Here is a 26190-nt window from a genome sequence, read left to right as displayed (position 1 = left end):
GAGCACCTTCTTCCACATGTTTGCTGTGTCCGCCAACTGCAAATGGGACCTCTTATGGCTTTTTTTTTAACAATGGCTTTCTTCTTGCCACTCTTCCATAAAGGCCAGATTTGTGGTGTGCACAACTAATAGTTGTCCTCTGGACAGATTCTCCCACATGAGAGGTGGTTCTCTGCAGCTCTTTTATAGTTACCATGGGCCTCTTGGCTGCTTCCCTGATGAATTCTCTCCTTGCTCCGCCTGTCAGTTTAGGTGAACGGCCATGTCTTGGTAGGTTTGTAGTTGTACCATACTCTTTACATTTTTGGATGATGGATTGAACAGTGCTCCGTGAGATGTTTAAAGCTTGGTATATATTTTTTATAACTTAATCCTGCTTTAAACTTCCCCACAACTTTATCCCTGTTCCTTGGCTTTTGTGATGCTGTCTGTTCACTAAGGTTCTCTAATAAACCTCTAAGGACTTCACAGAACAGCTGTATTTAGGCCTGGTTCACACTGGTACGATTTGAGATGCAATTTGAGATGTCCAATCGCATCTTAAATCGTCGACATTTCCGGCAATTGTCAGCAATGGCACCGTCCTAATCGGCGCTGCACCGATTTCAAAAAGTAGTTCCTGTACTACTTTTTGCTATTTCGGACCGCGATTTACATTGACATCTGTGACGAAATCTGCACAGATGTCTCTGAAATCGCGGCCAAAATCGGGACTGCCAGCGGGAGTGAAATCGTGCGAGTTCAGCTGAACTCACACTGCTTCACTCCCGCAGCCCAGTGTGAACCTGGGCTAATACTGAGATACAATTACACACAGGTGGACTCTATTTTCTAATTAGGTGACTTTTGAAGGCAATTGGTTCCCCTAGAAATTAGTTAGGGGTGTCAGAGTAAAGGAGGCTGAATACAAATGCATGCCACACTTTTCAGATATTTATTTGTAAAAACTGTTAAAAAACATTTATCATTTTCTTTCCACTTCACAATTATGTGCCATTTTGTGTCATATAATCCCAATAGAATAGACTTATGTTTTTGGCTGTAACATGAAAAAATTTGGAAAATTTCAATGGGTATGAATACTTTTTTAAGGCACTGTAAGTGTAGATGCATTGGCAACCTAAAAAAAACATAGCAGATACTGAGGTGGATTTAATAAAGGAGTTGAGAATCTTTAGTTAATACATTTCATAAATATTTACTTCAATTATCCAATTACTCTGTGTTGGTCTATCACATAAAATCTCAATAAAATACATTTACGGTTTGGGCTGTAACATGACAACATTTGGAAAATTTCAAGGGGTATGAATACTTTTTCAAGGCACTATATATACACTGTGTATGAATGTGTGTGTGTATATATATATAGCTTTAACCTTTTGATATGCCACTCCTGACAGATATTGTTAGCAGTTTTATCATTAAAGCTCAAAGAATCAATCATTGCAGTATTTTCAATTCAGTGGGGTTGAACAGCTGTCTTGTTTGAACATTTTCATATTGAAAGAGGTAACATCATAGCTTCTTTTGATAAATTCATATTTATAAATAAATAGATATCTTATGTGTTGGGTACACAGCTGGTACACAGCTCTGTCACTAAACTTTTTTTGGCAACTTCTCAATTAATGGTGGGTTGTTTTGATCTAGTCTTTCAGAGTCTTGATCTCCTTCGTTTTGAATAGGAGATGGGGATGATTACCTTTGACAAAGTCTTTGCGTGTGTCAAGCAAATGCCGTCTGATCAGCACTTGTCACAAAAACATTACGATAACTAGATAAGATCAATGTAATATTTTATGCATTAGAGAGAGCTCTTTTTTGGGGGTGGTTTTAATAAAAATGTTTGCGTGTTTTAAAGTGAACTTGTATTCCATTTTAGGTAAGAGTTCTGATACTCTAATGCCTTGTACACACGAACGGTTTTCCTGTCGGAATAAACTCTGACAGTTTTTCCAACGGAATTCCGCTCAAGTTGTCTTCCATACACACGGTCACACCAAATTCCGACCGTCAAGAACGCAGTAACGTACAATACTACAACGAGCCGAGAAAAATTAAGTTCAATGCTTCCGAGCTGGATTTTAGTCCGTTGGAATTGCATCCAGATGAACCGAAATTCCGCTAGAAATTTTTTCCATCTGAAAAATTGAGAACATGGGGCCAGATTCACGAAAATTTGCGGCCGTGTAACGTAACCCGTTTACGTTACACCGCCGCAAGTTTTCAGTGTAAGTGCCTGATCCTCAAAGCACTTACCTGGAAACTTGCGGCGGTGTAACGTAAAGTCGTCCGGCGCAAGCCCGCCCAATTCAAATGGGGCGGGTACCATTTAAATTAGGCGCGCTCCCACGCCGGACGTTCTGCGCATGCTCCGTTCGCAATTTTTCCAACGTGCTTTGCGCGAACTTACGGCGGCCCGACGTGTTTGTGAATCGCGACGTGCGTAACGTACTTACCCTGGGGAAAAAAAATTCAAAAGCGACGCGGGAACGACGGGCATACTTTAACATGGCGGAGTAATTTTACACCATGTTAAAGCACACCTAACTTTGCGACGGGAAAAAAAGACTTGCGCCGATGTAACGACGGGAAAAACCTTTGTGGATCGCGTGACGGCGCGGCCACATCACCGCGTTCGCTGTCCGCGGGAAATTTGGTCTGATGTGTGTACAGCCATCAGACCAAAATCCGCCAGCGGACATGTCCGATGAAAACGGTCCGCGGACTGTTTTCATCGGACATGTCCCGTCGTGTGTACAAGGCCTTATGTATATGAATGGTTGTGAGACAAGGAATAGCTCAGCTGGTTTTGATTAGTGGTCTCCGGAGGCAGCTTTCTGGTGGAATATCTCAGGTGGGTTCAGACTAGTATCCAACATCTCCAGCTATGTACTTGTGCTGAAATGTGCCTATCTTTCTAATCTCAGAAGGCTGAAAAATACAGTTTAGCATAAAAATAAAATAACAAAATGTATGTAAGTAAATAAAATGCTAATTTGTGCTATCTATAGCCTTTAATAAACAGTATGATTGTTGTGTAATCATTTGTTTTGGATCATGGTATAAAGCACTTTCCTTTTTTAATCCTCGATGGTGCAATATGATTACTTATATTCCAACAACTAAAGAATATTTGGAAATATTCCAAGATCTAAAACCACTATCAGTATTTGCAATATAAGAGCATCCATCTGACATTTCCAGCATTCCATGGCAATGAGAAAGCTTGGTAATCTGTTCGCTCAGGTCAGATATGTCATGGCAAATTCTTGCTGTATGCAGAATGTGTTTCCTAGAAAACACACAGCAAAACTGACCCAAACTGAAGTCAATATGAAGGACAACCAAATGCACTTCTTAAATGCTTATAAATAATTCATATTTCAGCAATACAAACTGACATTACAATTTTCATTCTTGAAATGAGGTCTCAGTAAAATATAAATTCAAGTTTTTGTGCTTTATTGTTGTTTAAGCGAGCAGCATTTATTAAAAGGTCAGTACTGGACAGTTAAACCACCTAACAGTTACTCACACCTCCTAGGAACTCTTTTGAGTGCACTACACTTTCTGGGTCTGCACACCTGCTATGCTCATTTTGTGGGGGTCCTGAACTCACAGAAACATAAAAAGTGATGGCAGAATAAAGACCAAGTAGTCTATCGAGTCTGCATGTTTTTTTAAACATTTTTGTTATGTTTGTCCCTAGTATGAGTTGAGTTGAGAGGTATCTTAATATAGCATGGTCTTACCCCGAAGGGTCCCGACACGCATAGCAGAGTTCCTGGGAAAAGAGGACCCAGGAACCAAAAGCAGCACAGAGCGGCAGAAAGGGTGGAAGGGAGAGGCTACGCAGGAAAGGCTTGCGTGAAAATCCAAGTCTTCAGCAACCCGCGGAAGACCGGGATAGTAGCGGCCTCCTGGAGCTCGACAGGGAGGCAATTCCATAATACAACACCCTGGTGGGAGAAGGCCCGACCACCACACCGGATCTTCTTGGGTATGTTTGATGAATGACTGTCTCACTGTCTCTGCTGGAAGTTTAATCCAAGCATCAACTACCCTTTCAGTAAAATAATACTTTCTTCGATTAGTTTTGAACTTTTATCCAGTTAGTTTGAGGTCATGTCTCTGTGATCTTAAATTTGGTTTCATATTGAAAAAACTGCCCTCCTGAACCTTTTTTCACCCCCTTGATGTATTTAAAGTTTTCAATCATATCTTCCCTTTACATTCTTTTCTCCAGACAGTACAAATTAAGTTCCTGATGTCGCCCTTGGTGTGTTTTTTTTTCCTAAACCCCTCACCATTTTTGTTACCCGTCTTTCTATCTTATCAATATCTTTGTGTAAGTGAGGTATTTAGAACTGGACACAGTATTCTAAATGAGGTCTCACTAAAGATTTATATAGAGGAATCAGGACCTCTTTCCTCCTGCTGGTGATCCCTCTAGTGATGCATCTTAGAATTATATTCACTTTTCCCACTGCCTGGTCAAGCTGCTCATTTTGCAATCATCTGAATATGGAACCCCCCAAATCTTTCTTCTGTAGTGCTGGCCAACACTGTACCCCCAATGTTGTACTTTCTCAGGGGATTTTTTTTTCCTAGGTATATTATTTTACTGTAGCACTACCCCCCGAAGGAGCTGTTGGTTTAGATTTGGGCCTGCTGTTACCTTACTGTTCACCATGCTTGTCCTACTGGTCTTTCTTGAAGAGTTACAAATGTCCACAAGCCTTCAAGCTTTTTATTAAACAAGTCCCGTTAGAGGGACAGAGGGTTAGGGAAGATTCAGGTACCTTGCTTTGCGGATTGCGGGTATGATCTTGGATCCAGAGGACAAACTGTTCCCACACTGGATAGGCCTCTCTCACTGACCTAGCAGCTGGTGCAAAGCTTGTTCAAAAGTCTCTGCAACAGATTTGGTAAATGCAATCGAGTCGTTACACGGTCCCCTGCCACAGGACCATGCAACGACACATGCACTTTGCAAAGTTCCAAAGAAATTACACAGCTCACAGTGCCAGGATTTTCAGCCAAACCGGCTGCACTGTGAGGTTAATTGGCCAAGATGCATCCTCGAATTGAATCCTCAATTGTTCGGCTTCTTCCTGCAGAGAAGACAGCACAGGGCCATTCCTGGACCAGTAGCCCCAGAAACTTCTGGGCCTACACTCAGTAATGGAGTCTTTGGGCCAGCAGGCCCCGAGACCAAAAGCTTCTAATACATCCCTGAGGCAAGGAGGGCCATCAGGTCAGGATCAGAAGACCCCACCGGAACGGTGTCTGCCCCTTAAGTACCCCTCCCCAGAATGTACAACAGCAGGGACCACGCCACTAGGCTGCTTCTGGGCAAGAGGCACCCAATACACCCATTGCAGTTCCAACCTTGACCCCTGGTGACAGCGACACCCACAGTCAGGTGGAAGATGCGCAACGCAGCCGACCTGGAACAGAGACCTATATATTGGCATAAAATTCTGAGCTAAACTACAGCTCAGATAACTAAATTTACAAAGAGCGCCTACTCATTGAACTACAGTTTCCACTGCTTTGACCAATCTTCCAGCGATGCCAAATCATGTTCCATGTTACAGACACCCCCAGGGATATCAACCCTTTTACACACCATTGTGTAATCAGCAAAAAGACATACCTTGCCCAAGAAACCTTCAGTCATATCACTTACATATAGATGAAATAGAACAGGACACAGTTCAGAGCCTTTTGGTACCCCACTAGTGACTGGTCTCTGTTCCAAGTGAGCCCCATTTACAACCACACTCTGATATCTATCCACTGAACCATCCAAGGGTTAAGTATTAGCTTGTACAACTTTTGTATTAGATCGTTATGTGGAACTGTATCAAATAATTTGCTGAAATCAAGATATGCTATATTCACAGCACCACCCTGGTCCAAACATTGGTAATATAGTCAAACTCACTTCTTGTTGGATTCTGTATTTTACATACACTGAATGCAAAAGATAGGTCTAGAGTGTACACAGGTGGTGAGAACACTACATTTTTCCAGGTACAGAGTTGGGTATTTTGCTAGAGAGATCTTACAGTTGGACCTGATGCTTGGGAAAAATGCAACCCAAGGTGAAAATGCCAAAGTATGCACTTACCATTCCAAACTGAGATAGACAGAGCTTGCTAAAACTGGAGCACTCAAAACTGGTGCAGCTGTGCATGGTAAGCAAACAACTTCTAACTTCAGCTTTTTCAATTAAGCTTTGACAATAAGGCCTCACGCACACTGGATGTTATAAACATTGCCAGTAGCATTAGCTGTAGACAGCTGTAAAATGAGTTGTGCACCATTTTTGCAGTAGCTGAGACACAGCAGCGGCGCCATTGGTTCCCACTGCTGTCAATCAAAATCAGTTAGCCAGTCAGGAGAGAGAGGGGGCTGGGCCGAACAGGGGCTCTGTGTCTGGATGGACACAGGGAGCTGTGAGTCAACTCGGGTGCCCCCATAGCAAGCTGTTTGCTGTGGGGGCACTCAACAGGAGGGACCCAAGAAGAGGAGGATCCAGGCTGTCATGTGCAAAACCATTACACAGAACAGGTAAGTATAACATGTTTGTTATTTTTAGAGAAAAAAAAATATAGACTTTTCAATCACTTTAAACCAGTGTGATTTAGTCATCAGCTAATTAAAACATATTTATCATAATGAAAATGTGTTCTTCCATCTGGGAGCTAAAGTAGCTCATAACCTATTAAAATTGGACGTTTTATTTTGTGATTTGACTCTTTTATAAATAGAATTACGTGCATTCTGGACACACACTTACTAAATAATACTGGATCCCAACAGAAGCTTGTTTAGCAAGCTTTCTCAGGGAAGAATTGATTGACTGGTATAGATTTTTCAAGATTACTATTATTTTATTCTGTGAAATGCTAGTGCTGGGATTGTCACACAAGTGCTTCAAACTTTTTTCAATGTAGAAACCTGCATCCATTTTTACAGTGCTTGTTTATTATTGTTTGTTCATTAGGATGATTGTTAGACCACCAGATTTGGCATGATCCAGCTGCTGGATCATTACAACATATAAACTCCTTTATTGTTTATGGAGCAGAGATGGGAAGAGCGTGTGGACATGTCTTTATCTTCAGCCTTGGAGAAGTCATAATTATTGGGTTAATAAAATTTCAACTTGATCGATTTCTATTTCCTCCTAGAATGGTTTGATGATGTTGCCTGCTACAGTCTATTGCATTTCATGTTGATGGTTACCGTATTTATCTTGCTATAACGCGCCCCGGCGTATAGCGCGCACCCCCGAACTTGAAGGAAAATTCCTGAAAAAAAAAATACTTACAGTTTGGATGCCCCTCGTCGATGTCTTGCCCGTTGTCCATCGCGTCCTGCCCGTCGTCCATCGCGTACATCGGCGGCCTCGTCCGGTCCGGCGTCCTTCTGCGGCCATTGTGGTGTCTTCCCCGCTCTATCCCCGCTTCCCGCGCTGTGTTTGAACCACTGCACCGACATATACCGAGCGCAGTACACTCGGGTATAGTCGGGCAGGCTCAGCTCCTCTCGCGTAAAGGACGTACAGGACGCACAGGACGTGACCGCGAGAGGGGCCGAGCCTGCCCGACTATACCCGAGTGTACTGCGCTTGGTATATGTCGGCGCAGTGGTTCAAACACAGAGTGGCAAGCGGGTATCGGCGTATATCGCGCACCCACGATTTTGCCCTGATTTTCAGGGCAAAAAAGTGCGCGGTATATGCCGATAAATACGGTAGCTTTAAACATAAGTTTTTCTGTTATTTTGGGAAGCAGCAATGTATTGGTTAAACACAGCTCTAGGCTTCCATAATATCCTTGTCTATAGTGATGCTAATGCCGCATACACACGATCATTTTTCGGCATGAAAAAAATGTAGTTTTAAAAAAATGTAATTTAAAATGATCGTGTGTGGGCTTCACATAATTTTTCAGGTTCTGAAAAACTACAAATTTTTTTTCGAGCATGCTGCATTTTTTAACAACGTTTTAAACAATGTAGTTTTTCGGGTTGTAAAAAATGATCGTGTGTGGGCTAAAACGACATTAAAAACCTGCGCATGCTCAGAAGCAAGTTATGAGACGGGAGCGCTCGTTCTGGTAAAACTACCGTTCATAATGGAGTAAGCACATTCATCACGCTGTAACAGACAGAAAAGCGTGAATCGTCTTTTACTAACACAGAACCAGCTAAAGCAGCCCCAAGGGTGGCGTCATCCGCATGGAACTTCCCCTTTTTAGTGTCGTTGTACGTGTTGTACGTCACCACGCTTTGCTAGAGCATTTTTAAAAAAACGATGGTGTGTAGGCAACGTCATTTTAATGATGGATGTTTTTTTCATGCCGAAAAATGATCGTGTGTACGCGGCATAAGAGCCTACCTCTTCACAATAAAGTTTAAATGCAGATCTGACTGATGAACAATAACAATTTTTGTTTTATTCTAATATTCTTTTCACCCATGTTATATTTTATACCTTTTCACCCTAAAGTGTATTCTGATGTCTGAGGCCTCGTACACACGGCCGAGGAACTCGACGTGCCAAACACGTCGAGTTCCTCGTCAAGTTCAGGGATGAAGCCGCCGAGGAGCTCGGCGGGCCGCCTTCTCCCATAGAACAACGAGAAAATAGAGAACATGTTCTCTATTTTCTCGACGAGTTCCTCGGCGGCTCCATCGGGCCAAAAGTGTACAGACGACAGAGTTTCTCGGCAGAATCCGGCTCTGACCGAGTTTCTCGCCAAATTCTGCCGAGAAACTCTGTCGTGTGTACGAGGCCTCAGATTTGCTCTCTTATGTTATGGTAAATCTACGGTTTAAAGCATTTTATCATATCTGTACGACTAGTTGCTGTTCATTCAGCCAGAACATATGATAACTTCTTGTACTTTCTACCTCACTTGACAGTTTTTATTTAGCATTGTTCCCAGACATCTACATTGACTACAAAACACCTCCCCCATATGTTATGGAGAGGGAGAGATGTTCTATAGTCCTAATACACACTCCTTTGGGTGACAACTCTGCTCCTCCTGGATACAGTACAGTTGTCACCGTAGAACAGGAGGGGTGTTCTTGCAGGATCATCTGGTGAAAATAAATACAAATAAAAAAAATATATGAAAAATTAAGACTATTGCAATCACCAAGGTAAGCTTCATTACATTCCATTTTTGTTTTTGGGTTTAGATACACTTTAGGCTTAGAAGGCTTTTCAGAAGGTTATGTGTTCTTTTAATAATCTTAATTTATTTTATGGCTGTACTGTTGGTTTGTCCACCTTAAATGATTGCTTTGTGTGATTTGCCAAACAATAATAGAATTTCCATCTATATAATTTTCTCTGTGTTAAACAAGGCTGATTTGTAGCAACATCAATCTATTTGTAATCATCCGTGTTCTTCCATCATAATTATTTTATTATTCCCATTCTGAGGCTAAAGCCACCAACTTTATATTCTGTAAAAAAAAAAAAAAGAACACACCTGGGCTGATTTAGTTAGCATTTAAATAGAATTAAAAGGACATTTTCAAGTAAAAATAAAGCCTTATACACACGATCAGACTTCCAACTGACTTTCCCGTGGATTTTGCTCCGAAGGGCGTGGCCCGTGAACTTGGTATGCATACACACGGCAGGACTTTTTCAGCCAACTTTCACCAAATCCCATGGATTTTCAGCTCTTAAACGCCACCCTTTGGGCAAATTCTGCTATTGTTGTCTGATCTTTAGTATTGGTTCTGAGCATGTGTGTTTGTACTTTGGACTTTAGTCCGATGGACTTGTGTACACACAATAGGATTTTGCACATTAGTTGCCGGGTTTGTCTGTTCTCACAGCGAACATTTGTCCGATGAAAAAGTGAAAAAGTTTGTCCGATGGAGCCTACACACGGTCGGATTGTTCGGTCATACAGGTCCGTTGGAGGTTTGTTGTCAACAAGTCAGATCGTGTGTATGGGCCTTAAGACACAAAGGTGTGTTTGACTATGCTTGGAAGAGGACCTGTAGATTTTAGCAAATATAGAGCTAGCAGATTTGAGGCCCAAAAAGAGGGGGTATCCTCTGGACCAGTTTTTCTCAACTCCAGTCTTCCAGGCACACCAACAGGTCATGTTTTCAGGATTTCCCTCAGATGAAACTGCTGTGGTAATTACTAAGGCAGTGAAACTGATTAAATCACCTGGGCAAAATAATGGAAAGCCTGAAAACATGACCTGTTGTGGCGCCTTAAGGACTGGAGTTAAGAAACGCTGCTCTAGACCCCTATTGTTGAAGATGTCTCCTTGTGGCATAGCCACGGGTTTTAGGTGAAAACTAGAGAGGCAACAGGCCTAAAATGAATGCACTGTGTGCAATTTTAGATGGCAATACACAGTTGGTGGACTCTTGGTCTTGGAAGAACCATCCAGCCATTTTCGTAAAGTCAGCCTGCTGGATGGACCAGAAAGTTTGGATGTGATCTCCTCAGACAAATGTCTTCTCAGAGGTACTTGAAGGCTTTAGAGGGTATTTGAAAATGCTGGTATGATTTGAGCATGCTTGGGGCAGTAACCATTCTGAATGCTCCATGAATTTGTAAGATTGGCTGTAATAGAAAGAAAATGTCAGTAAAGACGGGAGAAGGGAAAAGTACAAAAGAACAAAAGCCAGGGGACAGGTTTTCTAACCTGCCAGCTCAATGTTTCCCAGTAGGCCCCTTTCACACTTGGGCGGGAGGCGCAATGGTGGTTATAGTGTCGCTAAAAATAGCGGCGCTATACCGTCAGTATTGCCGCGGGATTCAGCCGCTAGCGGTGCAGTATTAACCCCCGCTAGCGGCCGATAAAGGGTTAATACCGCCCGCAATGCGCCTCTGCAGAGGCGCATTGCGGGCGGTATTGCCGCGATTTCCCATTGTTTTAAATGGGAAGGAGCGGTGAAGGAGCGGTATACACGCCGCTCCTCTCACCGCTCCAAAGATGCTGCTGGCAGGAGATTTTTTTCTCTCCCGCCAGCGCATCGCCTCGGTGTGAAAGCCCTTGGCTTGCAGTGCAGGAGTTTTAGTATAGCAGCGCTATTTTTAGTGCTATACCGCCTGAAAAACTCCTCAGTGTGAAAGGGGTCTTAAGTTACCAGGCATGTATCTACTTGTCCGTATATCGAAGTTAAATTGTCACCAGATCTGTCCAAAAAAAGCCCATATCTGGTGATTGTTTCAGGTCCTGCAGTACTATCTCTTGCATATTTGTAAAGCCCTTAGCAGCATTTATAGATTATATTCAGACTCCACTTTGATCATCTGCTATGAGAACTCCTGGTGAGTTCAGGATTTTACAACGCTTGTATTCAATGGTAAGTTTAGCATTACTGATTTGTCACTGTGTCCAGTCTGGAGACATGTATAGTTTATTACTTGCTCAAATAAAGAAGGTAGCCATTCTACTGATTAGTGTATTTGTGCTCAGAGTCACTGTCTCTCAGAACAGTGTTTGTAGAGTAGGTTCACAATTCTATCTTGTTTGTAATCTGGAATTCAGATGTCAGCTTCCCACAGGTTTGCATTGATATAATTGTTTTAATAGACAATAGTAATTATTTGTAAAGCCTTCTGTTGTATGCTGTATTTTGACAAAATGTGGCATTGGTACAGGTCAAAGAATGTATAATCTCCAAATGTACATCTTTGAAATGCAAATGTAAGTTTTTAGTTTCTCGCAGGACAACTCAAATAAAAGAAAGGGTGCCTGAAGACATTAATGGGTTAAATGGGACATTTTTGCAGGTCCATGTGAGATGCTGATGGATTTTCCTAGCCAATCACTGTTTGCGCAGAGACAGTTGGCATCTGCAGCACTCTCTCTCGCACCCTCTGTAGGCACAATCATACCAACTTGATGGTAGCAAACTTGCATGTTCAGAGCAACATCTTTTGTTAGAAAGATCTTCAGTGCCCAAGTTGATCCACCACCATTTATTTAATGTCTTTAGGAAGCATAATCCGAGTACACACGACCATTTTTCCTGTTATGCAAAAAAAAACAAAGTTTTTCCTCGACGTGATTCGTTATGATTACTCTCAAGCCTGCCTTGCATACACACGTTCATGAAAAAAACGCTTGAGCAAAGTGTGGTGACGTACAACACGTACGACAACGTGTAAGACGGCACTATAAAGGGGACGTTCCATTCAAATGGCTACTTTTGCTGATCCTCGTGTTAGCAAAAGTTTGGTGAGATTCACGTTTTTCAGCCTTATGCTTTTCAGTCTATTACAGCGTGACGCATGTGCTATCTCCATTACGAACGCTAGTTTTACCAGAACGAGCGCCCTCGTCTCATACTTGATTCTGAGCATGCACATTTCCCCTCGGAAAAAGCATACACATGAGCGGTTTTCGCGACGAGAAAAAGAACGACGGGAAAAACGAGAAAAAATAGAGCAGGTTCTAATTTTTTCGCGGGCAGTTTTCTCGTCGATAAAACTGCTATGAAGCATACACACGACCTGCTTTCATGACCAATCTAAAAAGCATACACATGAGCGGTTTTCGCGACGAGAAAAAGAACGACGGGAAAAACAACGAGAAAAAATAGAGCAGGTTCAACCTAAAAAGCATACACATGAGCGGTTTTCGCGACGAGAAAAAGAACGACGGGAAAAACAACGAGAAAAAATAGAGCAGGTTCTAATTTTTTCGCGGGCAGTTTTCTCGTCGATAAAACTGCTATGAAGCATACACACGACCTGCTTTCATGACCAATCTAAAAAATGGCAGTTTTCTCGTTATGAAAAACGGTCGTGTGTACGCGGCATAAGGCTTGTCATTGATGGGCAGCAAGTTATCTGTCATTCCATAACTATATCACCATTATTTGTCCAATGAGAAGAAAAGGCTTGTACGAAGGTCTTATTCAACACTGTTTTGACAAATACCGTTTTTTTTTTCAACATGTTGGCATTTTTTTGTGCACAGAAGGATAAGTTTACCTTTTGTAACTTGGGACATGTTATACCCATATTCAGGTTGTAACGTGTTAAAGATGCACCAGCCCCCCCCCCCTCCAAATCCCCTGTTTTGACAGCGAGTTTGGGATCTTCCTCCAGGCTCCCCTGCCCAGCCGCATCATTTATCCATGGTGTTCTGTGAATGTGCAGACTACAAGTACCGACATCCTTTGCAGCTGTCAGCTTGTAGTTCTCAATGAACTACCAGAGCACTGTTGAGCGCTCTAGGTAGTTCATTGAGTCTTACGATCAGAGTGTAACTGCCTGCTTATACGAGGTACGAGCAGACAGCTTACACAGACTGTCTGCAAGAACCCTGCATTGCACCTGCCATCTGCTGATTGTGGGTATAATGCTTTGCAGACTCATAGTAAAAAATAATAGTAAAATAATAGTAAAAAATAACTGCACATTTTTTTGTTACCTGCAAAAAGATTTGCATCTATTATAATTTTTTTACAAAGTTGAACTTATCCTTTAAATAAAGCTAATCCAAGTGTTCATCATCACACTCTTACTCATCCTAAGGTTGACCATACATGGGCTAATTTCCTAAATGATAATTACAGGTACGTGTGATGAGAGATCTTCTTGTTATCTAGAAAATTGCTGCAATGCTAAATGATCCAAAATAATTTTCCCTGGTTTGGCTGACAACTATGTTAAGGACAGCTTTTCCTGTTTCTTTGGCATTAACAGAATGATTGCTCATTAGTATAGTAACAGGAGGGTTTTCATAACATGTGGAAACATGTTGGAACATTCCTACGAGTGACAACAAACACTTCAGTTTCTCACAAATGCTCATGTGTTACTCACAAGAATATGGTGCAACTGATTAGTGAAATAATCCTATGACAGCACATGCAAAAAACTTAACCTTATATGAGTACCTTTAGGTTATACAAGACTAAACTGGCCATAGACACTGGAGGACAATCAGGCATACAGGCAATTTATACCTGCCATTAGGCATCCATGGCAATCAGCACATCCCTTCACACAAATGGTGAGTGGCGGAAGCACTTTGTAGGATATTTCAGGGGAAAACAAAACCTGGCCAGTGAAAATTTCTCAACACAACATCTCAGCCTATAAGATTTTCTCTTTATTAGCTCTTGACATGAAATATTTATTGACTCTGACCACAATGGAATTTATGACATTGCCTCAAGATGAATAAACAAAGTGAAGTTCTCTAAAGCTGACCATACACATGGAAAGCTAATAGAGCAATTGATATTTCAATTATATTGTTTTGTCAAAATTACAAAGCTATTGAAGAAATAAATGATAGTTTTGTGAATTTGCAAAGAGCGGATATCAAAATTGTCCCAGGTGAACCTGTTGGGAAAAATCTTATCACTTTTGGTGAAATTGCCAAAGTTCTTTCCTTTGACTCCATTTTAATTGTATTTTCCAAAAAAATGTTTTGAAGCTGTAAGTTTATGGTCCAGTTTTGACTTAATGATAGACCAAATTCTGGACTTGTAGATGATAAATTGTTTGGTCTCTTGTGAATCTCAAAATTAGTTGAAACCAAATGAAAATTGCTGTGCATGATTTAGCCCTAAGCGGGCCATGCACAACTCAATTATTTATATTCAGCCAGTGATGATCGCACTAAAGTTTTTCCACAATCAGTAGATAGACCACCCATAGATGTATCAAAATTCAGTTGGTCCTTCCTGAACTGGCTTCATTTTGATCCATCTATGGCCAGTTTAAGTACCTGCAATCATACCTGGCCATAAACATGTGATTTTCTTTCCTGCAGTCAGTGTTGATGGGGGAATCCCTCCAGCAGAGCTATTGTGTTCTCTCGCTGTGGGGGCGGGTGGAGCTGTCCTGACCAGGAGAACACAGTGATGACAGACTGGTTGTAACCAAGTTGATCGATTGATCAGATCACATCCGAGGCAGGGCTTCTGCGGGAGGCCACGTGACCTCCACGGCTGACGTCAGAGGGTGATCTCGGCCCCTCCTGCAGAAGCCATGTGTCGGAGCTGTAAAGTGGCTGCGAGTCTCGTGACTTTCTGGAAAATTGCACTAAATAGGTATATACAATGCTCGTTTTTAGAAATGACTTACATACTGTGATAAGTCAGGCTCTAATAGAGGGGCTGGCAGTGATGTAGAATTTAGACTTAACAAGCACTTTAAGCATGTGTGAATTATCAGACAGTCAGGTCCTGTTTAGGACTATGTATTTGTGAAGGCCAGTAACAGTTACTATAAATAATTGGGTATTAGATGATCAGCTATAAGAGTTCCTGATAAGTGTAGGTTCAGTATTTTACAACTTTTTTATTCATTTGTAAATTTGACATTACTAATTTTCCATTGTATCCACTCTGGAGATTGCATACAAACTGAAGGCCTCTATAGATTTGTTTGAATTTAGGCAGATTCCTTCTGAATTAGATGAAATTCGAGCTGTCACCTGGCTTGCCCAAAGTTGATTAAAATTTTACTAAACTGGGTGGAAAATTATCGGCTGAATAGTGACTGCATCCTATCAGACAATAGCTGTGGTGCAGTGGTGACTCCTGTGGCGATGGATGGTGGAATGGGTTATTTTTTTCTCTTCAGGCCACAGGCTGAAAGAGAGAACACTGAGCCATGTATAGTGGCCTTAAAGAAGTGTAGCACACCATCTTGTGTGTGCTAGATTTAAGTGTAGGCAAATCACACTCTTGACTCACAGTTAATATGGTGAGTCTTAAGTGGGTCAGGGTTTACAAGAGTTCAGGGCTGGGTGACTCATCCCGGCAGCTCTCTGGTGCCTCCCCCTGATCTAGAAGGTTGTAGAATCTTCTATAACTAGAGGGTGGGGGTTAGGAATGGCTGCCTTAAATATTTATGACGTCTTGGTCAATCCTCAGCAGTGGGCCAGCAGGGTGCTAAGATAACTTCATAAATAGACATGGGACATGCCAGCAGGGGCATTCAGGTGGAAGATGGAGATACAGTGTTGAGGAGGCTGTCGTTGGCCCTCAGGGGTGCCCCCTAGTCTGGGGAAAGAAAGAGTGTCCTGCCTTGGTCTGGGGCTCGGGTGCTGGGAGCAAAAACACACAGGAGAAGGTTTTCCTGGAGGCAAAGGAGCAAATGAGGACAGAGTGAGTAGTGCAACTCTGTGGAGACTAATAATGGGGGAAAACTGTCACATGTAGCAAGTCTCTCTTGAAAACAATGGTGTGCTTAAACCTTCTATTCTTTCCATGGAAGATCTCCTGAGAGTCAGCCGGGTGGGCTGAGGAAGAGTCAGTCGGGCAGACTGGTGTAGAAAGGCAGCCAGGAGGGCTGGTGAAATGGGCAGGTGCAGCCAGGAGGACTGGCATTGCCTAAAGAAGTGGTGCTGGGATCAGTGGCCACAAGGGAAGCTGTTTCACTAGTTTTAAGGGATAGGTTCCTGCCTGTAATGGGCTGCTACTGAACTTACAAGGGGCCTGACAGTTCCACCAAGAGTGAACCAGCCAGAGCTCTACAGAGAAAGAGAAAAGCAAAGAGTGTGCTGAAGTGTATATAGACTGTATATAGGAAGTTGTCCCTGAAGATATTTCTGAAGTCAAGTGGGCATCCCATAACCACCCATCCCTATCCACGTTATTTACCCCCCTAATAAATATCAAAAATAAAGCTATGGACTATTCTCTGACTCTGTGTGACTGTGAAGATTTGGTGTACCTGGCTGATGCAGGAGTGAGGGGGGTCCCTTTCATCTGCAGCTCATACGTGGGGTGTGCTACAGAAGGCATCAGTTCTACTTTATATGTACTCAGAGCCCCAGTCTTGCAAGTTTGAGTTAGTAAACTTGGACGGGCCATAGACTGTTCAAATCTGGGCTGGTTCAGCAGGAATCGGCTGAGATTCAAACTGTGTGTGGGCAGGCTGAATGTACCAAGGTGATCAATCAATCAACTTTGGTACAACCAGCCTGCCGGATTCACTTTCGATTATCACTAGTGGATGCTATAGCCACTAACAATAATCACTGTCTTCTCCCAGCTGGTATGGTTTCTCCTCGGTAGGACAGATTTCCCTGTCAGCACTGTCTGTGCTGATGGGGGAATTGTGCGAATTTATTTCCTGCAACCACAGGTTGCAGGAAAGACATTTCCATGGTCTATAGCTGGCCTAGGTTAACCAAAAAATTGAGATTCCCTGAAATCCATATTTAGATGTAAGCTATAAACAAGGGCAGGCTCTTTGGAGAACAATGGTCACTGAACCAAACCAGAGTATGTCGTTCTGTGATTATCTGTGAATAATCTGTGATTATTTCTAACTCATTCATTCCTATAGATGGCAGCTATAGTACTTATCATAATAGTGTAATACTATTTTTAAATACACTAGGGCGATATATACACTTCCTCAGTTATCAGTTTGATAGAGACAGGCTTTCAGAATTTCTGTGTATTTTTTCAGGGATTAAACTTTCAAGTTGTCTAAAAGTATTATGTGGTTTTAAGCCCTGAAATATGCAAGTAATTTCAACATATATTTCAGGACTTAAATGAGCCTTTAGACTGTTCTGTCTTTTCCCACAGATTCATTTTCTTCTGGGCAGATTAGTAACTCCAACTGTGTCTGCTTTTTATCCAATTAAATAAGCATATTTCTGCGTAAGAATAGAGTTTTAACAGCTGAAGGAAATATTGTAAGTGCAGACATTAGATTTGGCAGGTTGGTGTCTTGGACATTAAGAATGAGCTGCTTGCTCCTCTTTGTTAGTAAAAAGTCTTGCTGTGTAACCTCTAGTCGTACATTTTTCCCACAGTGTGAGGGCAATGCTACCAACCAGCACATTTTCATTTACAAACTGCTTCCCTGTCAGGGTTCTGTCTCACTATGACATAGAAACACGGGAACTTGTTTTAATGTTCCCAATAGGTTTTTAATGTTCTATTATAGGGAAAAAAAAAAGCTTTATTGAAAATGTACTTCCTCTGATGTTTGTGAAATGAGTAGACTCCCTGCCATAGAGTTTTCCCTAACAAAAAAAATAAAATAAAATAAATATATATATATATATATATATATATATATATATATATATATATATATATATATTAGAGCTGCACGATTCTGTCTAAAACGAGAATCACAATTTTTTTTTGCTTAGAATAAAGATCACGATTCTCACGGTGTAACATCTTCTTTCACATTATCCCCAAAAATTGGGCTAACTTTGCTGTTTAGTTTTTTTTTTTATTAATTAAAGTGCTTTTTTTTTATCGCGTTTGAAAAACCGCCTGCGCAAATACGGTGTGGTATAAAATATTGACAATGGGTGTAAATAGCAGGTGGTGGCGCCTACTTAAGTGTAAAATAAATATAAGTGTACATGAATAATAAACCAATATATCCATAGTGGTTAAATTACGTGGTAATGTCTGTTGTCAATCAAAATAAATACGTGAATAAATAAAGAGAAATGAAAATATCATAAAAATATATATCTTAAAAAAAAAAAAATAATCTAAATAAAAATAATAATTATAAACAAATGTGCAATACAATGCTGGTGATTATCCTTGAATACATAAACTGTAAAAAGTGCAAACAATGTGTATCAAAAACAAGTCCAGTTTCCAATCTTGCTTCATGCAAAAATTAAATAAAGTGCTGTGTGCTTCATGCAGATACAGGCTATACTGCAAGCCTTCAGTGGATCACTCAGTGCTCTCCCCCAATGGTCCCGCACTCACCGAATCCAATCACCCCTACAGGGGTAACAAGCTCTCACAATAAGTATCCGCACTGCTAGGACTGCCAGGACTTTTCATCCGCTCATAGAGGAGACAAATGAAGCGCCCAATAGCATGATACCGTTTTATAAATGAAGTATAATACTTTATTCTTACAAACAGGTACTCACATTTGACATATGATAAAAAAGCCTTAAAAACTAGTGCTGTAGCTCAGAGATGCGATCGCTCTACCGGTTTCGTCTCTCTGACGTCATCTGGAGCGCAAAATATTGCAACAACCACCATTTTAATCTTTAGGGCACAGGTGTAAAACACAAGGCTCTCCAGGCCATTTCATGTGGCCCCTTGCATCTCTTCTGCAGCTGCAGGAGAGATCCAGCCCTCCTCTGGTCCTACTCCAGACCCTTAGGCCGCGTACACACGGTCGTTCCAAACTGATGAGAATGGTCCGACGGGCCATTTCCATCGGTTCACCGCTGAAGTGGCCTGATGGTCTGATGTGCGTACACACCATCGTTCCAAAAACCGATTGGATCATAATGCAGTGACGTCAAACACACAACGTGCTGAATAAAACGAAGTTCAATGCTTCCAAGCATGCGTCGACTTGATTCTGAGCATGCACGGGTTTTGAACCGATGCTTTCTGTACTAACCATCGGTTTGGACCGATCGGGCAGCGGTCCATCGGTTCGATTTTGAAGCATGTTTTAAAATTTTGGACTGAAGGAAAACAGGCTGATGGGCTATACACACGGTCGGTTTTGACCGATGAAACTGAACCTCGGTCCATTCTCATCGGTTTTGTCCGACCGTGTGTACGCGGCCTAACTTTCTGCTTTCAAGCAATGCATCCAGCTTCTTCCAAGCAGCAGCATAAGGAAAGGGGGGTGCACTGTGATGTAAGGGAGAGAGGGGGACTCAACTTCTGATGGTGGGGTGACTGGACATCTAATGTTACAGATACAACCGGCCCTTTTGAGGACAATCATAATGCTGATGCGGCCCACAATGAAATTGAGTTTGACACCCTTGCTCTAGGGTTTCTGCTAAAAAAATATATATATCATGTTTGGGTGTTCCAAGTATTTTTCTAGCAGAAAATAATGTTTTTTTTACTTGTAAGTAACAAATGTCAGAAAAGGTTTGGTCTTTAAACGGTTAAACTTCCTTCATCTACACGCCGGAGTTCTTTTACTTTGATAAAAGAACGAAAAGATACTTTGTTTCCACTTATTCCTGTGTTGTATTAAAACTTGGCAGGCTGCCTGGATTTTGTTTTTCCAGCTGTGAGAACTCTCTGCACCTGTTAGAAAGATTGTGACATGCTGTTTTGATCATCGGGAAGGGAAAAAGATTGTGATTTTGATTCTTCTCGATTAATCGTGCAGCTCTAATATATATGCAGGCCCGTCGGAACCCGACAGGCAAAGCAAGCATTTGCCTGGGGTCCCGAGCTGGCCAGGGGCCCCAGCAGGGAGGGCCCTTGCATCACCGCTGCGTCTGACTGCAGTCCGGTCGGCCGCGTACCATAACCGCGCGGTACAGGAGAATCAGGTTCCTGTTCCCGGCTGGACTGACAGGAAGTGCACACACTGAGTGTTCACTTCCTTTCAGTCCGGCCCCGGGAACAGCAAACTGAATCTCCTGTACCGCGCGGTTATGGTACGCGGCCGACCGGACTGCAGGAGGATGCAGCGATGCGGCAAGGGCCCTCCCTACTGGGGCCCCCTGTGCGGACACCAACATCTGCCGGTGTGTGCGTGTGAGGATAGAGGTAAGCCGCCAACCCCCGCCAACCCCCCCCCCCCCCAACTGAAAAACTGAAATGTCATTTTTTTTTTTTTTTTTGCCTGGTGCCTCCAAATGTCTTCAAACGGCCCTGTATATATGTATTTATATATAAGATGCTGCTTGCAGAACTTTTTTCCCTGACTGACCATTTGGGCACTCGGGCACTGCCCGAGGGCCCCATGCCACCAGGGGGCCCCATCAGGGTTGCCAGTCTCAGTAAAACCAGGGACAGTATGTAAAAATCTGTGTTTTTTTTTAAAATCCCCGCCTCTCCAGTACCTTTTCAGTGTGTGTATGTGTATTCTGTGTGTGTATACTGCATGTGTGTATATACGGTGTGGCCCCATAATCTATTGCCCGGGGGCCCCATAATCTCCTATTGCCCGGGGGCCCCATGAGTTGTCAGTCCGCCCCTACCCGCGAGCACACCACCCCAGTCTGAAAGCACTCAGGCTTTCACACTGGGGAGTCTCTGCAAGGGGGGGGGGCGGGTGTATTACAATTATATCGTGTAAGTGGCGGATGCCACAAACTCCCCCATCAACAGTGCAAAACTCGCCCTTCTATTCATACACCCCCCCCCCTTACAGACGATATAATAGTAATACACACGCCACACCACTATCATTTCGTCTGTTAGGGGGGGGCGGGTGTATGAAAAGTAGGGCGAGTTTTGCACTGTTGATGGGCGACTTTGTGGCATCTGCCCCTTACACAATATAATTGTAATATACATGCCCCCCTTGCAGAGTGGAGCGATCATCGGCAGCGTGCGGCAAAGACTGTCACTATGCCCTGTTCATTGCGCAGGCGCAGTCTCCAGCTCATGCCCAGCTCTTCATGTTCGGTAATTTTCGGAGCTAGAGCGCTGCGCCTGCGCAATCCATTGGCGGGCATTACCTGCCAGGGGGACACAGCTCGGCAGAACACCGGCATTGTCATTGTGGGCATCCAGCTGTGGCTTCTCAGCCGGGCACGCACTGTGATTGGACGGGCAATCATCTGGGACCTGTGACATGACCCAGATGATTGCTGAGAGGGAGGGGGGGAGAGGTGAACTTCCGGGTGGAAGTTGGAGCTGGAACCCTCTAAAAAGAGGGTTTACGCTCCAAATGTGGCATGTCAACGTGGAACTCCGCTTTAATCCATTTTATGCTTGCCTAATTATCAACCATATTGAATAACAATATATTAAGTTTACCTTCACTACCTGGTTTGGTGCCTAGTTTATTTGATATACAGCTACTAATGTGTACTAAGGTTACTTTCAATAATTTCCTGCTATATTGTACATTTATACATTCATCCCAGTGTGTTAGAGGGGCTGAGGGTTTTTGGAAAAGGTTGAGGCAAATATCCTTATCAGCGGCTCTTACAGGGGTAGAGCTACAAAGGCATGAATTATTCTTAGATCAATCAATATTGAATAAGGAATGATTGGATAACCAACAGGCAGCTGTCACTTCGATCTCCTATAGTTAATCATGTATTCCATATGTTTGTCTTGAGAAACACATAGTTATGATATAAATATATATATTATATATAAATATATATATATATATATATATATATATATATATATATATAAAAGAAATGTGGCAGGCTCACAAAAGAGAGCAATCCAGAAGACCGGCCTAGGTTTTTGAAAAATAAAATCATTTTAAGTGCAGTTCAAATAATCATATCCCACAAAGTATCAGGAGGAACTGTACTAGTGCACTGAGCAGCTTTGCAAAGTTGATACCAATGTTCCAGTTGGATTTCTTCTATGCAGAGATTGGCAAAGATCTCAGGAAGGTATGGACATCCAGAGGGGCAGATCCTCGTACAGCGGCGCATTTATGCACCGGGCGTAGCGTATCTAAGATACACTACGCCGCAGTAACTTACTTTTTTTTTGGAATCCACAAAGAATCCGCGCCGTAAGTTACGGCGGCGTAGTGTATCTTTGGCGGCGTAATGGCGCGGAATTCAAATGGCTGTGATGGGGGCGTGTTTTATGTAAATACGTCGTGACCCGACGTAAACAACGTTTTTTTTTTAACTGTGCATGCGCCGTCCGTGGGAGTATCCCAGTGCACATTCTCGAAATTAACCCGGAACAAGCCAATGCTTCTGACGGTGACGTCATTCTACGCAAATCTCTATTCGCGAATGACTTACGCAAACGACGTAAAAATTTCAAATTTCTACGTGGGAAGGACGGCCATACTTAACATTGAGTATGCCTCATAACAGTAGCTTTAACTATACGCCGGAAAAAGCCGAACGCAAACGACGTAAGAAAATGCGCCGGCAGGACGTAAGTTCGTGGTTTGCCGTAACTAGCTAATTTGCATACTCGACGCGGCATTCGACGGACACGACACCGCCGAAGAATTGCAGCTTAGATCCGACGGTGTACTAAGACGTACGCCTGTCGGATCTAGCCGAGATGCCGTTGTATCTTGTTTTGAAGATGCAAAACAAAGATACGACGCGCAAAATTTGAAAAATTTTGTATCAAGAGATACGCCGGCTTAATTGTTCTGTGGATCTGACCCAGAATGTGTATATACTGTATACCTGTATATAAACGTATTTATCTGCCTCATTTAATTTTTTGGTGGAAAAGACCCCCTAGTAATTATAACATATATTGCATTATTGTTCATTCTTACATAATGAATCTCCATAAGCTTTAGGTCCACTATGCATATTGGGTTTTATTCACCTAGGAGGTTTATGGTGAAAATTAGATAAAGCTGACATTTCTTAAAAAATATTTTGGCCAGGCTGGTCAACAATTTTGCAGTGCATAAGTTACTATAGACAGATATTGTTGGAGCACCACCATCACAGAAATAATAGATAATTAAAGTGGATGTAAACCCAATTCATGAAATTTGAGCTAGGCACATATACAGATATCTGCAGTGTTTTGTTATCTCTCTTTGTAGATCTAAGTCCTGTAGCTCTCTTCTGAACCGTTCCTCTGTTATCAGCCTGATAACTCCTGACAAATTCTTGGACACATCAAATAAAAGCAGCCTGAAATTTCTATCAGGGGAGGTTGCTAAAATAGATTAGCAGGGAGCTGGCCCTGTTACAAAAAAACTCTGAGAGTCTCTGCCTATGATGAGAGGGGATGTGTGCCTTTCCTCCAATCAGCAATTTTTGCTATCTTGGCTGTATGCCCAGACATCACCCTCTGTGTTAAACAGGAAGAGAAAATCTCCCAACACGATCTGAACTTTCTAAATAAAGGTGAAGACAGCAGGGTTGCCAACCTCCTGCAGCATTTTTTACTGACAAAACATGGAAAATTTACTGGCAAAGCTAATTTTTTACTGGCAACCTAAGAAATTACAAAACTCCTATTGAAAAAAAAACCACAGTGAATATTTGAACAGTATGAACATGATATGGAAACACTGACAATACCTTTAACAAGGCAATTCGCTTGATTTCCACTTAAATAGTCAACACACCATGAAATTATCGGCCCCTGATATTTACTGGCAGTTGTGGAAAAAAAAACGAAATTTACAAACTGTCAGTAAAATTTCTAGCGGTTGGCAACCCTGCAGCAGATATGGATGTAAAACTTATGTAGGGAGATTTGTTTCATCCCTGTGTATCATCTGAGGCTGTTCACTTCACTGGGTGGGTTTACATCCACTTTAAGGGTATGAGCTTGAATGAATATGTTGGGTGGCATAGATATGGTGCTAAACAGATCATTTATTTATTTCAGGTACTTATATAGCACTGTCAATTTACACAGCGCTTTACATTGAAGATTCAGTCCCTGCCCTCAAGGAGCTTACAACCCAAGGTCCCTAACACCCATTCATACTAGGGCCAATTTAGGAAGGATCCGATTAACCTACCAGCATGTCTTTAGAGTGTGGGAAGAAACCCAGGCAGGCACAAGGAGAACATGCAAACTCCAGGCAGATGGTGTCGTGGTTGGGATTTGAACCAGAAACCCTTTTTGCTCCTAGGTGAAAGTGCTAACCACTACTGTGGAAAAAATATGAAATACCCCCTCAAGGGTGGGACTTTATAAGTGACACAAACACGTGAATGAGTAGAAAAATATATAGCAAATGTATTTAAACAATTCAAGTCAGGACATCATACAGTGTCCTAGCAAGGATAAAAGACCACATGCAAGTGGTATACAGATCCTATTTGTAAAGCAATAAAACAGACATGAGACAAAAATTGGTCCAACCCGACAGCCGTTTCGGTATCTGTGATCCTTCTTCAAGGGGTATTACAGACGATCATTGTGTCAGAGAAATACATGTCTATTAGAAAAGAGATATATACACATATTACATAGAAAAAATTCAACTTAAACAATATTTACAACTCAAGTGACCGAAATTGTTAAAAACATGGGGAAGGGGAGACAAGAAAAGGACAGCCATACAACTATGTAATTTATCAAAACAGATATGAGCTACTTACAGTCAATAAGATCTGTAGATAGAATCCTGTCTCAGTGTGAAAGTATGCCAAAAACAAGGGGAGAATGCTGTATATGGAGATCAATGTCTCTGTGTTCACGGGGAGGATATACAATCATAGCCTACCAAAAAGGTCCACGCCTAGGGAAGGAAGGGAAAGAGGAAAAAAAAAAAAAAAAGGGTATATATAATGTATATATCATTATTTGTTGCATTCAAAGAGTTAAATGCAGACATACATTTATAGCAAAGAGGAGTAACCCCATAGAGCTGGTAATCCAAAAATGGAGAGTAACTTACCAGATATGGAAATCCATATAGGAGAGGGTATGCATGTGCCAAAGAGCAAAAGTTCAGCCACAAGGAGACAAACTACCCAGATTATCCTATGTTTCAGGAAGGGTAGATTGCTGGGTGATCGCAAGCAGAGATCACTGGAAAAAGGAATTTAGGAGTATATATAAATAATATGTATGGCTAGTCTGGTGAAGTGTGCATAAAGGCACAGCACCAAAAACAAACAATAAGCCAAACATCAACAACCAGTGGTCCTACCTGCATGTGAGAAGTCTCCATAAGTCCAGCAGACGCCATGACACTACTGTGATCATGAACGAATCTGGCCACACATGGCATGACACAACCCGGCTTTAAAAACATTGATTGAAAAATTGAAGGAGCCAAGTGGAAAATTGTCAGCTGCATTCAAGCAGATATAGCCACCGTCGGGGTGCTCTGGAAGCCAAGAGTGACAACTGTTATAATACAGTTATAGTAGGTAGGAGAGATTAGGTAGGAGAGATTTTACACTCCAGCGTGAATGAAGGAATCTATTGGATTTCTCTCATCTAGCCCCATCTTTCATATCCCATGCAAATCTAATAAGAAAGAAAAAACTGTTGCTAGACATTTAATTTTCACAGAAGCTGAAAGCATAAAACCTGCATATGTAGATGCAAATCATGAATCGATAAAAAAAAGAGAAATGTGTGAGTTTGGAATTGGCAGTCTTCATTATTCCAGCTGTTTTTGAACTCTAGCTCCAGTAATCCCTTCTCAGCCGCTATGTGAGATATCATGAATTTTATCCCACACATGTCATGTATACGAAGCAGCAGTCTAACAGGCAAAAAAAAGTAGCTTAACGGCAAATGTTCAATGCCGTTTTTCACGCCTAGTCTTTCTCCCAAAGC

At 42.0% G+C, this 26190-nt stretch overlaps 1 protein-coding gene and 1 long non-coding RNA gene across 4 annotated transcripts in view; one reads left to right on the top strand and one right to left on the bottom strand.

Annotated features, from left to right (window-relative positions):
- The window catches only part of MACROD2 (mono-ADP ribosylhydrolase 2), a 3190351-nt gene that overhangs the window by 956089 nt on the left and 2208072 nt on the right, over positions 1 to 26190 (top strand). The window lies entirely within an intron of this gene.
- LOC120937793 lies at positions 24610 to 25588 on the bottom strand. Its single transcript, XR_005748751.1, has 3 exons — positions 25298 to 25588; positions 24999 to 25138; positions 24610 to 24835 (listed from the first exon to the last, which is right to left on the bottom strand). It is a non-coding gene; the product is annotated as an uncharacterized LOC120937793 (long non-coding RNA).

Source organism: Rana temporaria, chromosome 4 (assembly GCF_905171775.1).
Source record: "Rana temporaria chromosome 4, aRanTem1.1, whole genome shotgun sequence".
NCBI lineage: Eukaryota > Metazoa > Chordata > Amphibia > Anura > Ranidae > Rana > Rana temporaria.
Note: the sequence above shows the minus strand (reverse complement) of the source record. Positions and strands in the feature narration are given on the sequence as shown.